At 42.3% G+C, this 15,767-nt stretch overlaps 1 pseudogene; it reads right to left on the bottom strand.

Annotated features, from left to right (window-relative positions):
• Positions 1-14,608: 14,608 nt before the first annotated feature.
• Positions 14,609-15,292, bottom strand: LOC104671536 (annotated as a pseudogene).
• Between the last annotated feature and the right edge of the window lie 475 nt (positions 15,293-15,767).

Below are 15,767 nucleotides of genomic sequence, written 5' to 3'. Positions count from 1 at the left end.
TGTATCTATTCAAGAAATTGAATTTGAAATTTAAAATCTTTTCACACACACACACACACACACACACACACAAACTTTAGACCAAATGACTTCACTAGTAAATCTATTACTCACAAGAGAAATAAAACCAATTTCACAAAAACTCTTATGAAAATTAAGAAGGGATTATTATTCGTTGTTTAGAAGACTGGACAGAAACAAACCACCAACCAATCAATGTGGGATTTGGAAACAGTTAAGAAGGTTAAATGCTTGAATCAGAGATAATTAATTGCTTCTCTTGCTGGAGGTTTGTAAAACCATGAAATGTAATTCTTAGCCCATAAATTATGTCTCCAGCAGGAACAGCTTTCAAAATGACACCCACCTTGTCAGCAGTGTAAGCCACAAAGATATTCTCTCCCCAAAATTGGGAGGTCCTATGACTTTTCTGGTCAGTAATATGTTAGCTCTTTGGGCACTTCAAATCCCAATTTTCTTTAAGCCTCAAAACACTTTCTCTATTCAGCGATTTAAACATCTATTCCTGTGACATAATATGGTAATTTTAAAAATTTCTTCACTTGATTTATAAATAAGACTTCTCCCTCTTTCCTCAGCTCAGGACTTAAGTGGAAGGAAGTCTACACATAAGAGATGCATTCACCTTTTTTATTTCCCTACCTTTCACTTTCTCTGCAAGTTTACTAACCACAGTCTCTGATCCCTCTAGGGCTCAGTAAAAGCAGGAGGAAGAGGTAAATGGAGTCAGAAACTTCGCAGCTGACTGATGATGTCATAGTTCACATCATACTTGCTGGGCCTGGAATATGATTAAACCTGGTAATTTATCTTACGGCCCGTCCTTGAATTCTGCAGAGACTGCATCACACCCACTCCATTTGCTGCCCACTTCTAACCCATAGGAAGCACTCACACTTTCTCTGACCAAGGAAACTCTGAGAAGGTAGCTTCTTTCTATACCAGCCCTTCAAACTATCTCTAAAGGCTACTCTCTAAATGCTTTAGATTTTTACCAGCAGAAGATCTTTTCCCCAAATCTCCTTTAATCTCTCCTTTTCTATATATAACTTTGAGGACTTAAAGGTCACCCAACAGTTTCAGATCATTTACTCTGAATCTCTGCATGGAAGTCTTCATCTGGAATAAGACATCTATTGTCTTCATGGCTCAACTGAAATTGAGCAAAGGTCCCATGATAATGTCCTAATGTACATCTGTGGAAAAATTATGAGAAAATAAAACTGAATATTTCTTCGACCACTTTGGTGGTGGATAGAGCTGTTAGCTTCTTAAGCTTAATTTTTTTTTAGTTTAATGTGGGCAAATTTGATGAAATAAACAGGATTTTAAACTTTCTGTTTATCAAAAACATGTTTAACTAAAACTGAAACTTAAAAATCAAATTGGTTTAAAAATATCTAAGCATATTTAGCAACAGAAGGATTAATGTATTGCTTACAACATTTCTTAACTCCTAATTTTAAAATGGATGCGTGCCCATTGTAGAAAACTTGGGAACAAATACAGAAAAGTATGTTATAATTTCCCCACAGAGAGAAAAGAGAATGACATATCACATTTCCTAAATTTTCTATATCATATTAGCTCTGATTGTAAGTTGTTACTGGCCAAGAAGAGTGTGAAATCCACAAGAAATCATATTGGGGTCCCTCCACTTCCACTGAGCTGTACAACCATCTCAGGGATTATGGTCTCAAGAAAATAATGGCAAACCCAGCTGTTAATTCAGGGTGGTTTTCCCTGTCCACCTGCTCTTTCTGCTATGAAGAGGCCCCCAGGGAACACTCACCTTCTTCTACCACCTGTTGGGCACTGCTGCAGGTGAGTCGCAGAGATGCCTACAAGGTCTTACAACTTCTAGGAACACTCCTAAGGAGGTCCTGATCTCTAGCATGCCAGGAAACCTGCCACCCTCCTCAGCAGGTAAATAGGCTGTTTCAGAACTGGACTGCTCTTCACCTGCACCCCCTAAATCATATAACCCAACCCTGTCTTCTTGGGCAGTGCAGCTTAATCTCTTCCACAGGCCAAGATTTCATGGACAAAAATCTGTTAACTCTCTCCAGGAGGTAAAAAGAAGCCCAGGCTTCAAGGACACAAAGTCCCACCTAAAAAGCAGGAAAAAAATATATACTTTTTCTCTTCTATGATAAGACTATCCCCAAGAAAACATGACCTACTTAAATTCTTAGTGTGTTAGTCTGCTTCATTAACTTTTCAAAAAAATACCTTATTACCAGAATAAATAGGAAAATTAAAATAATGCACAACCCCATCCCCTGGAGATTAATGAATTAATGTACTTATTATACATAGAGTTAAAACTAATTGGTAAAACAGAATTTAAAAAAATACAAATAAGAAGGCTTTGGATAAATAAGGTAAAATGTGTGGCAATTAATTCACAAAAAAAGGGAACTAAAATGATAAACAAACAGCTCTGGGAAGGTGGAACAGAGATGCTTTTTCCTGTTTGTCCTGCTAAGTATAACTAGGGATCCTGGCTGGTATTTATAACACAAATTTTAAAAGATGCTGAAAAGGGGAACAAAGAAGGCAGAAGAGCTAGAGACTTTGGAACCCAAGAAACATCACTCTGGTGAGTTCCCTGGATTTCTTTTTGCCTCAGATATCCCAGGCTCTATACCAGAAAAGTTAGCAATCTGGAAATGCCAGTGACCATGGACAAACAGAACAAACAGAAGAAACACCTGCTCTTTCTAGCCAAAGGGCTGGGAAAGCCACAGTCAAGCAAGACAGAAAACATTTAGACAATAGCTCTTCTGCTCCGGTAAAACACACAAGGGTGGGGGGGACAACTTCTGCTCCACTCTCACTCTGCCAACAAAGGCCAAATGCAGAGCCTGGATTTTCACATTTATGATGACGTAACAAGACATCTCAATCCCTCTCCCGTGTCCGCCACTCCCTAAGCACCATGGTATCCATGGTGACCAGCTCCGCCTGGTGGAAATGAAATGTTCTTTCTTCTCCTCACTGGCGTAGTACCAAAAGAGGCCAAATGAAGAGTCCTAACTTTCATCACTGCTTAGTGGTAAAAAGCCATTACCCCCGCAGTCTCAGTGGAGAGTCCACACATTGAACAGCAATGGGGTGCCCTTTCTTCTCCCAGCAAAAGTCTTAGTGAGGAGACTAAACTCCCACCTCCATCCAGCACTAACAAAAAGTGTCTCTCCCTCAATGTAGACAGAGGCTGAGTGGGGAACCTGGACTTCTCCCCTCACCGGCCAGTAATGAAACGGTGCTCTCTCTCTTTCACCTGCCAGAGCCAGAGCAGTGTCAGAGAATATCTGCTGAAGCACAAAATTGAAATAAGAACAAGAATCTTATAAAATAATGCCTAAAATGTCCAGGATTCAACTAAAAAAACACGCTCATGATTATAAGAACCATGAATATCACAAACTGCATTTTAAAAAGCAATCAACAGATCGCAATACTAGCATGGCACAGACTTTAGAATTCTCTGACAAAGATTTTAAAGCAGTCATCATTAAAACGCTTCCACAAGCAATTACGAACATACTTGAAACAAACAACAACAACAACAACAAAAAAAAGAAAGTAGAACAAAGAGATAGAAAGTATCAGCACAGAGATAGGAGATATAAAGAAAAAAAAGGAAATTGTGTAACTAAAAAGTACAACATCCAAAATAATGAAACTCACTGGATGGGCTCAACAGCAGAATGGAAAGGACAGAGGAAAGAATCGGTGACCATGAGGATGAAACAACAGAAATTACATTACCTAGTCTGAAAAAACAGAGAAAAAGTAAACCGAAAAATAATGAACAAAGCCATTTGTTCATATAGGGACGTACTGAACTAGAATAAAAGATCCACCATTCATGTCATCAGCATCTCAAAAGGAGATGGATCCTGAGAAGACAATGAAAAGACAAGCTACAGACTGGGAGGAAATATGTGCAAAACACCTATCTGACAAAGGACCTATAACTAGAACATAGAAAGGACTCCCAAAACTCGTTTTTAAAAAATCAATCCAATTACAAAATGGACAAAGGACATGAAGAGACATTACGTCAAAGAATAAACAGATGTCAAACTGTTACATGAATGAGTCAGAGATGGTCTCTGCATATTGGTCCCCAGGTTGTTTAGTTTTTCACTGCAGGCTGAGATCCATTAACTCAAGAGCCTGCTAGCACCAAGGTCAAATGTTTACACATCCATCTGTGAAAAGAAAAGAAAAGAAAAGAAAAGAAAAGAAAGAGAGGAAGGGAGGAAGGGAGGAAGGGAGGAAGGAAGAAAGGAAGAAAGGAAAGAAAAAGAAAGGAAAAGGAAAGAAAGGAAAGGAAAGGAAGAGGGGGAGTGAAGAGGGGTGGAGGGAGGAAGGATGGAAGGACGGAAGGAAGGAAGGAATGAAGGAAGGAACGGAAGGAAGGAAGGAAGGAAGGGAGGGCTGGGGGGGAGGCGAGGGAGGGAGGGAGGATGGAAGCGAAGGAAGGAAGGAAGGAAGGAAGGAAGGCAACGGAATGAAGCGAAGTGAAGGGAGGAAAGGAGGACTGTGGAGGAAGGAGGAAGAAGGAAGGAAAGTGAAGGAAGGAGGAAGGCAGAAGGCCGGAAGGAAGGACGGAAGGAAGGAAGGCAACGAAGGGAGGGAGGGAGGGCGGAGGAAGGACGAAGAAGGAAGACGGAGGAAGGAAGGAAAGAAGGAAGGAAGGAAGGAAAGAAGGAAGGAAGGAAAGTAAGTCTGCCCAACAGGCAGAATTTTAGCTATTTAAAGTTTCTCTGCTTTATATACCCGGCAAAATTTTACCACATATCAGCAGACTATTGATAAGCTAGAGGCTTGCCGTTATAAGACCCCAAACTACTATGACCCTTTAGAGTTCTGTGACACAGAGACTCCATGCTATGCTGCTGAATGACATCACCTATACATGTAAGCCAGACCTGTTATCTTTCTCCCCTCAGAGCTCCCTGCCCTCCTCCCCTTCTGAGTATGGGACCTGTGCACTGCACCATAGCTTCTGGAAAGACTCCTGCTATGAGGGAACTTCCCCTTTCACTCAACCTTGTCCAAGTGCCACCCAACAAACACTTGTTGTGTGTTGCTGCTTCTTGTGGTCATATTATATTCCTTGGTCAGCCCCAAATCCCTCAAACCCCAACACAAATACACATGAAAAGATGTTCTGTATCACTAGCCATTTAGGGAGATGCAAATTAAAACTGTAATGGGATATCATTATACACCTATTAGAACAGCTAAAATAACAAATATTAACAATACCAAATGCTGGTGAAGATGTAGAGAAACTAGTTATCTCACGTATTGCTGGTGGCAATGTAAAATGTGCAGCCATGCTGCAAAATGGTTTGTCAATTTCTTTAGAAACTAAACACACACTTACCATTCAACCCAGCAATTGCGTTCCTGGGCATTTATCCCAGAGAAATAAAGCATATGTCCACACAAAAGCCTGTATGTGATTGCTCATAGCAACTTCATTGGTAATAGCCCAAACCGGAAATAACAAAACATGTAGGTAAATGGCTAAACACACTGTGGTGCGTTCGTACCATGGGAAACTACTCAGCAGTAAAAAGGAATGAATTATTGACACATGCACCAACTTGGGTACATCTCAAGGGTATTATGCTGACTGATACAAGTCAATCTCAAAGGGCAAACACTGTATGATTTCATTCAAATAACACTCTCAAATAACAAAATTATGGAGATAGAGAATAAATTAGTTGTTGCCAGGGGAGAAAGGGATGGGCGTGAGTAAAAAGGGTAGCACAGAGGAGATGCTTTATGGTGATGAAAGTGTTCTATATCTTGATTGTTGTCATAGCTACACAAATACACAGGACATAGAACTAAACACACACACTGTGCCTTGGTCAAATTCATGGCTTTGCTAATGCATTATTATTGTATAAGATATGAAGAGAATTCATTTAAACTGGCACAGAAGAATTTTTCCTAAATCTCTCCACTTAGCCAACTTCATTCTCTCTGTGAAGCAGGTGGACAGATACCCACTGGGTCATTATCACTCCACACTGGGGGCTGCTCCCCTGTGCTCTGCCTCCTGATGCTTTCACCAGCTGAGCTGTCTGCTTACCAGGAGTGAGTTGTATTTGTTCTCAAGCCTGCTAATGCCTCTTGAGCCATTTTGTAAAATTATGTGATTAAAATAAACATTATAGAAACCAATTACATAAGAATAGGATAAATAAGAGAGTCACTGTTTCAATGAAAACTAAATTAAAGGCTTTGGCAAGGCTCAAAGAAAGCAAGTCACTCATGCAAAATTATGGACGTGGAGTTAAGTGTGGGCGAGCAAACGGATTTGAAGGGGGTAGGCATCTTAAATGTCCAGAGGGATGCCACTTTCAGATGGTTTCACAAGGATCTCTAAGGCGTTGCTCCCTTTTGCAGAATCCTAGATTGGAAATTTTGGATAATGCATCGTGGATCATGCATGTGCAGGAAAGACAACACACAACTGCAAACAGAGGACACACCCCAAGACATTGGCCCTGCATCAAAAGATGAGCAGTATACAGATTTAGATACAGACATAGGTAAAATAAAATGCTTAAGGTATGTTTGCGTAATTTTTGATTCCCTCATTTTAACTGACTACCTCTTTCAAATATTTCTAATAGGATTGTTTCTGTACTCTCTTGTTCAATAATGTACATCAAGAGCCACCCCCAAAATTCTGTCCTCCAACCTAGTCATTCCACTTCGGAGAATTTCATCTAAGAAAATAATTCCAAAATCTAGAAAGAGCTACATGTGCAAGGATGGAGTGTTTATACAGTGCAAACTTGGTTCACTGGTCACCTACTACCAATGCCCTTATTTTCTTTGAGGAGTTTATGCCCCTGCCCCCACCACGTACCGTTTTGGTCCTGCTGTGAATCTAGGCATTCAGACTTCACTGCTCCTAGGGCTAAGAACAAGCCCCAGGCTAGTTCCATCACCTTCTCTCTAGGGACTTTGTGTCCGGATCTGACAAGGACATGAAACCATAGCCAGCATGTATTCACTCTAACAGCAGAGCCATCACCCCACTGTCAAGCACCTCCTGACGCTCAGACCCCCAGAACCTCCCCAAATCCTAGTCTTTTCATTCACCTGGTTCCTCAACCCCCTTGCAAACTCTGTGAGTTCGTGGGTATCCTTCAAGCAAATTCCTTTCCTGCCTAAGCTATCCAGAGTTTTCTGTTACTTGCCAACAAAGAACCCTAACTGACTCAATTTATGAAAGTAGAAGAAAATAGAAACCACCTAAATGTCAAAGAATTGGAAGACAGCAAAGCAAATTATCATTTATCTCCTCAAAGAAATATTATGCTGTCATTAAAAATTATAGTTATTAAGATATATAATAAAATAGAAAAATGTCTACAATATAATATCTATGGGGGAAAAGGGTACAAAATTTGATATGCAATATGATTACGACCATGTAAAAAGATGCATAGAAGAATTTCAAGCTAATAATCATGTTGAGATTATGTGGCTTTGTTCTCTTTTATATTTAAAATTTTTTCTGACTACACTTTTTTTTCAAATAGAGAAGCTAATTTTTTGTTTGTGGGTATTTTAAATAGGAAAATGAAACCAGGAGCAATACTTCAGTCTTTTTGTTTTCAGTCTGTCTTCATAACGGGGCATGAGTCCTCCCAGTGAGTTATTTCTTGCCTGTTCATTACCCATTACCATACAATAGATCATCACAGCTCAAATTATTGAGTGCCTAGGAGATGCTGGGCACAGTGCTAGAACTTTCCATCATCTTAGGTCTTCACAACAATCCTGTGAGGTCAATACTATTACTCCCAATTTTCAGAGAAGGGAAATAAGCCAAGAGTTTTAAGTCACAGCTGAAGGCCACGTGGTAAGTGATGAAGACTGAATTCAAAGGACACGATATGTTATATATTGTGTGTTCTGTTGCACAATTTTATTTATGTATGTAAAAAGGCATTAAAGTTGAATTTTCATTCAGACATGAAGATATAATAGACATGACATTTCCAAAGGAGGAACCACTGCAGATGTTTAAAGGAAATTCTTGAGAACCATTTCCAGAATATAAAAAGGTCAAAAAATGGAGGAGCGAGAATTTTGTGAGTTGGCTCATTATAGAGAGAGCTGTGCTGGAAGTCCCATCCTCTCACCCACTTAATTAAAGGGGTCCTTTCCCAGGACTACTCAACTCAGACATGACCCCCACCCAGTAAGGGGGTTCTTCTGCAAGGCTACTTAGATGGGAGCCTGACCCCCACACTGGGAGTGCCACACATGGGCTGGAGTTTGACTACCACCAGGGAAATGAAGGTGTGATGGGGTGGCAACGGCACTGCCACACTTGCAGGCTGTCAAGGCCAAGGATGCCTGAGTGCTTCCTAGGGACCAAATGAGGTCATGTAGGAGAGAAGGCCTGAGTGGGCTTGCCATGGAACCTGTCAGACCCCATCTCTATCAGGGCAGCTGAGAGAGACCAAGATACCCCAGCAGCAGATAACTGGATTGAACTACAGTTTGGAGAAAGGAGTGGAAACTAACCACCCAAAATAAAGATGGGTCAAAGGACCTACAGGTAGAAGAGCCCATCAGGGAACTTCCAAAAAGTACACAAAAGCAGCCCACAAGAGAAGGAGCATCCATAGGCACCTGCCTCACCAAGGAATCCGTGTTTCACACAGAGGACAGAAACAAATCAAGAAAGACCCCTCTCTTCTCCCCTTCTCACCCAGAGGGGGCAGCAAGCTGGGGGGACTGGGGACAAGAAAAGGACAAAGTGGAGGAGAGCGAAGATTCTGGGAGAGGCTCCTTCCCCACAGCCAGCTTCCAGATTGCATCAGGCAGAAAAGATTTAAAGCCAAATCATTTCAGAACTTGGATTAGCATATTGCACTAAGCTTTCTAGTTAATGCATTAAAACTATACTTCCAACTTGAAGTGACTGTTGAACTATCTCAAACCTTAGAGTGAGGAGAAAAGCCATGGTACCTGCTAGGACTTTTATGCAGAGACAAGAGAAATAACTCCCACTGGTGAAAATTTTAAAGGGGCGGCAGAATTATTTTAAGCCATGTTTTAATACAGCATGAGCCGCCTTTGCTCAACACCTTTGTTTTACCTGTGGATGTCCTCTGACCCCCAGGGCCACATGAGCTCTAGGACAGGGCCTTCATTTTGTCACCACTATATTCCCAACACCCAGTGCAATGCCTGGCACAGAGTCAGAGCTGGGCAAATGCTCTCTCCATCAATCATGCTACCCAAAGAAGTGGTAAATGAGCCAAGAAGACCATAATGTTTCTATCTAATACCATCAATAATTTACTTGAATCTCTTCCATCATGTGAAGTAATTGGGAGATAACTTATCTGCTTCCTTTATTTACAGATTCCGGCAGTGATCTCTGTAGGTTTCCAAAATAACATTGGATGAGATTGTTTCAGGTCAATATATTTTTTCCAAATAGTATTTTGCTGCTGTTTAAAATAATTTGGGGGCTAGCACAGTGGCTCACACCTGTAATCCCAGCATTTTGAGGGTCTGAGGTGGGAGAATCACTTGAACCCAAAAGTTTGAAACCAGCCTGGGCAGCATAGGAAGACCTCATCTCTAGAAAAATAAATAAATGAATAAATTAATTAATTAAATAATTTCAGGAGGACTCCAAACTAGATATTTTGTATTATCTTCTCTGACATTTTTAGGGGGTATACAAGTCAGATTCTCCAGAGAAACAGAACATGTATTTATAGAGAGATTTTAAAATATGGTTTATGATATTGTGGAGGCTGGAAAGTCTAAAATCTATAGGGCAGGCCAGCAGGCTGCAGACTTAGGTGAGAGTTAATCCTGCAGTATGGAGTCTGAATTCCACAAAGCAGCAATCTGGAAACCCTTGCCCTCTTATGGACAATTTCTTCTTCCTCCAGAAAATCTGTCTTTTTCTCATAAGGCCTTCAACTGGTTGGATGAAGCCCACCTACATTACAGAGGCTAATTGGCTTCACTCAAAGTCCACTGATTTAAACGTTAATCACATCTAAAAAATACCTTCGCAACAACACTTAGGCTGGCATTTCACCAAATTACTGGGCACCACAGCCCAGCCATGTTGGCACATAAAATTAACCATCACAGGCCAGGAGCGGTGGCTTGTGCCTGTAACCCCAGCACTTTGAGAGGCTGAGGCGGACAGATCACGAGGTCAGGAGATCAAGACCATCCTGGCCAACATGGTGAAACCCCTTCTCTACTACAAATACAAAAATTAGCTGGGCATGGTGACACATGCCGGTAGTCCCAGCTACTTAGAAGGCTGAGGCAGGAGAATCGCTTGAACCCGGAAGGCAGAGGTTGCAGTGAGCTGAGATCACACCATTGCACTCCAGCCTGGCAACAGAGTGAGACTCCATCTCAAAAAAAAAAAAAAAAAATTTAACCATCACAGCAGAGAAAGACTCACCTCATATTCAACAATATATGACATTACGGGGGAAAACTTGCCTCTCCTCAGCACTGCTGGACTAGGGGAAGTTAAAAGGCTTTTTAACATATTATTCCACATGAGCTAAAGATGTTTCCCTCCCGCCCCCCCCCCTTTTTTTTTTTTTTTTTTTTTTTTTTTTTTTTTTTTTTTTTTTTTTGAGATGGAGTCTTGCTCTGTCACCCAGGATGGAGTACAATAGCACGATCTTAGCTCACTGCAACCTCCACCTTCCTGGTTCAAGCGGTTCTCCTGCCTCAGCCTCCCGAGTAGCTGGGACTACAGGCACGTGCCACCACACCTGGCTAATTTTTGTATTTTTAGTAGAGACAAGGTTTCACCGTGTTAGCCAGGATGGTCTCAGTCTCCTGACTTCATGATCCGCCCACCTTGACCCCCCAAAGTGCTGGGATTACAGGCATGAGCCACCGTGCCCGGCTGAGTCAGAGTTTTAATACAAGCCCTCCCCTTACCACCTGTGACCCTGACCCCTTCCATTTCTTTGTCTGTAAATCCAGGTGAACACTTCCTACTTCCAGGGTGGTGATGAGAATTAAATATCATAGCATCCACAGATCCATACAGTAATGCTTAGTAAGTATAAAATGTCTTCCTTTTTCTTCTTATTTTATCCAGACTTCCTCATCTACTATGAAGGTAAAATATTCGAGGAGTTTAATAACTGAATATCCATGATCCTTTTAAAATCTTGTAGATGTGTACATTTCAGGTAAGTAAAGAAAAAAGAAAGTAGGGTGACTATGAAAGAGCTAATAGCTACTAGATATGAATTTTAAATGAAGTTTAATTTTAGAACAATTTTGGAACATATTCTTAGCTTTCATCACTCAACAAATATTTGTGAGGCATCTCTGTGTCAGACATACATTCTCAGGCTGGGCTTTTGGTGAATTTGCACCGTTAGAGGTGGATATTCTCAAAATCCAATGTTGCAAGAGAGCATCATCTTGACAATGAAGAGCTGTTAAAGCGTATCCTTCAGTCTCTCTGTAGCTCAGGCAGTGGACCAGGGAATGTCGTTGTCAGGGGCCACCTGGTAACTGCTATAGTCACTGTAGGCTCCAGATGCACTGGTGGGCTTGCCTGGTTTCAGCCACATGGTGCAGTATGCAAGCTGTTCCCACTTGAATGGATTTCTCTTCTTTTCTTCCTCATCATTCAGATAGTCTTCCATCCCTCTTGTTCAGACAGATAGCCTTCCATCCCCTTTCTCCACTATCACCCCAGTCTAGTTCAGACACCCGCTTCCCTCACCCCATCTCCATCACAGCACCCATCACATTGGAAAGTACTTGCTGATTTCCCTGTGTTGCCACGTTGGAGAAAGGGCTCCTTGTGATCAGAACAAGCTTACTCACCTGGCTATTACAATTCTGGGGCCTAATATTCATATATGTTAACCCATAAATACATATATAATTTGGTTCATACATGAGAATATATAATACATTTATATAGCAGTTATAGAGGACATACATTTTGATTAAATAATTTTGCAAAATTATTTTAGTTTCAATTTTACAGCTTCAACATTGTAATTCATTGGACAAAGAACCACAATTTTTTTTCTTTTTGAAGAAACTGAAATAGAGAGAGAGAATGCCATTCCATTTCCTCATTAGTCACAACTAATAAATGGACAGAAACCCAGTAAAACCGAGGTGACAGGATTTATTGGTTCTGGTATTTGGAAATGCAGGGAGTATCTTAGCCTCAGGAATAACTGGATCATGGCGGCTCTCTCCACTTCTCAGCTCTGTTTTCCTCTAGGCTGACTTTATTTAGATTCAGGTTTATGTCACTGATGCTTCAGGAAGCTCCAATGTACAAAAGAGAAGTTTTCCAACAGCTGCAACAAAAGTCCCAGAACTGAGTCCCCGTGATCTGTCTTGGGTCATGTCTCCATCCATGAACCTCTGTCACTATAGACAGAGGCTGACCAGACAGGCCTGGGCTCAGCCCTGGAGTTTGAGACAGCATCGGAGCCACCCAAACACCCTGGCTAAGTCCTAGAGAGTAACAGCTCTCCAAAAGCACACACCATGCTGTCACCAGAGCAGGGAATGGTCGCTGGGCGGCAGAATAACATGTGATAAAGCAAAGTGGTGATAGAGCCAGGAGTGGAATTGATGACTTTCTGTGAGACAGAATTTCAAAGCACTTGAGGTGGTGGAGGAAAGAGGCCAGGTTTCCAGCCTGAGCTTGGTCAGTGAGAATTGAAGGAAGAGAGGGAGTCGAAAGATAACCGGGGGGACCTGGTGGGGACAGAGCAGTGGTCAGGCTATGACCAGTAGGGTGGTAGGACAGAGAGGGAGGCAAGCAAGATGGCCAATTGCCATCCAGATGGGACAGGTGGCGTGAAGACCAGCCTTCGAGTGTGACTCTCGTGCATGGGGCACTACCCTAAAAGCCAATTCATTTCCTTCTTACTTCATTAAAATCCTGGAATCCCATTCCCTAGATTAAGGAAACTTCCTTATTCTCTTTGTTCATTCTAAAAGAGCCTGGTCTATAGAATCTGTATCCTAACAGTCAACTAGTATTATTTTATTACTATGATTAATCTCCTGATGGAGTAAAAAGAACAGAGAATTTGCAGTCCATCAGATCTTGCCAAATCCCTGCCCCACCGCTTGGCAATTGTGTGAACTTGAGCAGGTCACTTCCCTCTCTGAGCCTCAGGATTTTTGTAATGCATGTCAGCCGCTGGCCAAGAACTTGAATACAGCAAGCATTCAACTCCTGTTAGCAGCTATGACTGTAATTTTTGGTGCTGTAAAGTTTTATAGGTCTAAGAAAGCCCAGTAACAAGTTCTTCATAGCAAAGTCATAATTAAATCCAGCTGGACAGGCCCCAGATGAGTCTGCAACACATGGAATTTTTCATTATGAAGCAAACACTTCCCCTTTCTGAGGATCATCATTAAACCAGGGATTTTTTTTCCTCACTGCCATAGACTCTGCTCAAGATTCCCAAAGGAGAGCAGTACTTAGAGAATTCATTTTTAGTCATCTGAACCTCATAAGAAAAAGCTCTTATTCAAATATGGCATAACAGAAATGAGGGCAGGAGCAGAGGGAAACGTAGTGTTGCTGGATTTAAACTTGAACTGTGGACTCTGCTTTTAGAATAAGACTCCGTGGCTTTCTGGTTCTCACACTGTGCAGGTGCACCTTCTACCAAATGAGCTTGCACTGCATTCATTGCTCATCCACTCAGCTCTGCCTCTTTCAACACTTACTGACTTGTGTTCACCAGGCTCTGGGCTGAGCTCCAGAGAGAGTTCAGTAAGACCCGTCTTTTTTTTTTTTTTTTTTTTAATAGAGATAGGCTCTCACTGTGTTGCCCAGGCTGGTCTCAAACTCTTAGACTCAAGCAATTCTCCTACCTTGGCCTCCCGAAGTAGGGGGATTATAGGTGTGAGCCACCACACCTGGCCTAAGACCCGTCCTTTGACATAAGTAGCTCATAATTTACAGCCAGGGTTCACAAACTGTTTCAACGAAAGGCTATATGGTAAATATTTTAGGCTTTACAGGTAATAACATTTCTATTGCCACTATTCAAGGAGGTCATTGAATAGTTGGGGACATATTTTTGAAGCCTTTGAAACCTATTGGAGGAAAGGAGCAATGGAGGATGCCTCCTTGATGTCTGGCCCAAGCAACTGGATGGTGCCTGCTGAGGCTGCCCCAAGGCAGAAGCTCATCTGCGTCAGTGCTTCTCAGCCTTTTAAAAACATTATCAACCCCCACTAGGAGCCTTTGCAGACATTATTTTCTTAATTGTGCACCCGTACAATCGTAATACCACAGATGTGATATATCTTTTTATGCACCAACGCCTATCTGTGCTTTATACATAAAAAACGGGAGAGGGGCTTTTGCCCTCCCCTGCCTAAGAACCAATATTTGCTCCCTTGGGAATGCTGTCACCCCATTGAGAATGCATGGTCTAGCTCCAGGAGAAGTGGTTCCCTCTCCACCTATTTCAAGCCTCTTGTCTGAGCACCACCTCTTCCTCAGTCATGACAGGTGGAATCATTGGACTTTTGGGGGAACCCCTAAACCTCCAGAGAAAGACCATCTTAGAACACAGCATTGCAACACCAACCTTCCTCTTCTTTGGAAGATTTTACACCTCCCAAGGCTTCTGGGATGACTTTGCCCCAACTGTTCACATGGTCTGAGACCCAGAGTCACAGGTGATAAAGGAACATTCACACCCTTTATCATCCCAATTCCTCTTAGGAAGGGGAAGATCATTGTGTGGGGAAAATACCTTAAGAAGTGCTTTGGGTAGAAGGTGAGACCCTTGGTGTGGGTGTTCCTGGAGAGGGGTGGAAAAGAGAGGCTGGGGCAGAGCCAGCGGGACGGGAGTCCACACAGGACACACTGAGACTTCCTGTCAACCTGCAAATCTTCAAGAAATTCAACACACACACCCGAAGTGTTCCACTGGCATGTATTTCTGGTGGGAAAAAAAGTGAAGGGGCTGAGATTTGCAGGGGGGAGGGGAGCAAAGGAAGGTGAATACACAAAGCAGCAGCAGGTGGACTCCAGGCAGGTGAGTCTAGGAACAGTGAAACTTGGGAAACATCATGCATCCCGAGCAACACTACAGGGAGAAGGAGGCAGTCCCACCCAAGTCTCGAGGTCCACAGAGGCCCAGGAAGATGGCCGGGGTTTGGTTTCTGTATCCACTCCCGTGAGAATGCAAGTCATGGAAGACCCATCAAAAAGTTAAACAACCAGGAGGTATTCGCTCAAGAATGCAAGGCCCAGAGATGAGGCATCTCGGGATTGGTTCATTCACCAGCTGAACGTCCTTATCCTCTAAGGCTGCAGCGCCTTGCATCTTCCGCCACCCCCACCATCTTCAGCACATGGGCCATGTCTCCCCCCATGGTTCCCTTGCTGCCACATTTACAGCCACATCCAGAGGTGGAAAAGTGGTGAACCGCTATTCTATAAAACCTTTTAAGAGTGAGGAAAACTCCCCTAGAATCCCACCCCAACCCCTCAGCCCCCAGCACACTGCTCAGCAGTAAGCAGTCTATCACAGGTGCTTGGCCATAGCAACCAGAGGCCAAAAGAATGAAATTAAGATGATTGGCTAAATGAGCAACTCCCAAAATGTGGCCCCTGCATCAGCAACATCAGTGCCACTTGGGAATTATTAGAAATGCAAAGTATTGAG

This window comes from Rhinopithecus roxellana, chromosome 3, assembly GCF_007565055.1.
Source record: "Rhinopithecus roxellana isolate Shanxi Qingling chromosome 3, ASM756505v1, whole genome shotgun sequence".
In the NCBI taxonomy this organism is placed as follows: Eukaryota; Metazoa; Chordata; class Mammalia; order Primates; family Cercopithecidae; genus Rhinopithecus; species Rhinopithecus roxellana.
This window is presented reverse-complemented; position numbering and strand designations above follow the sequence as displayed.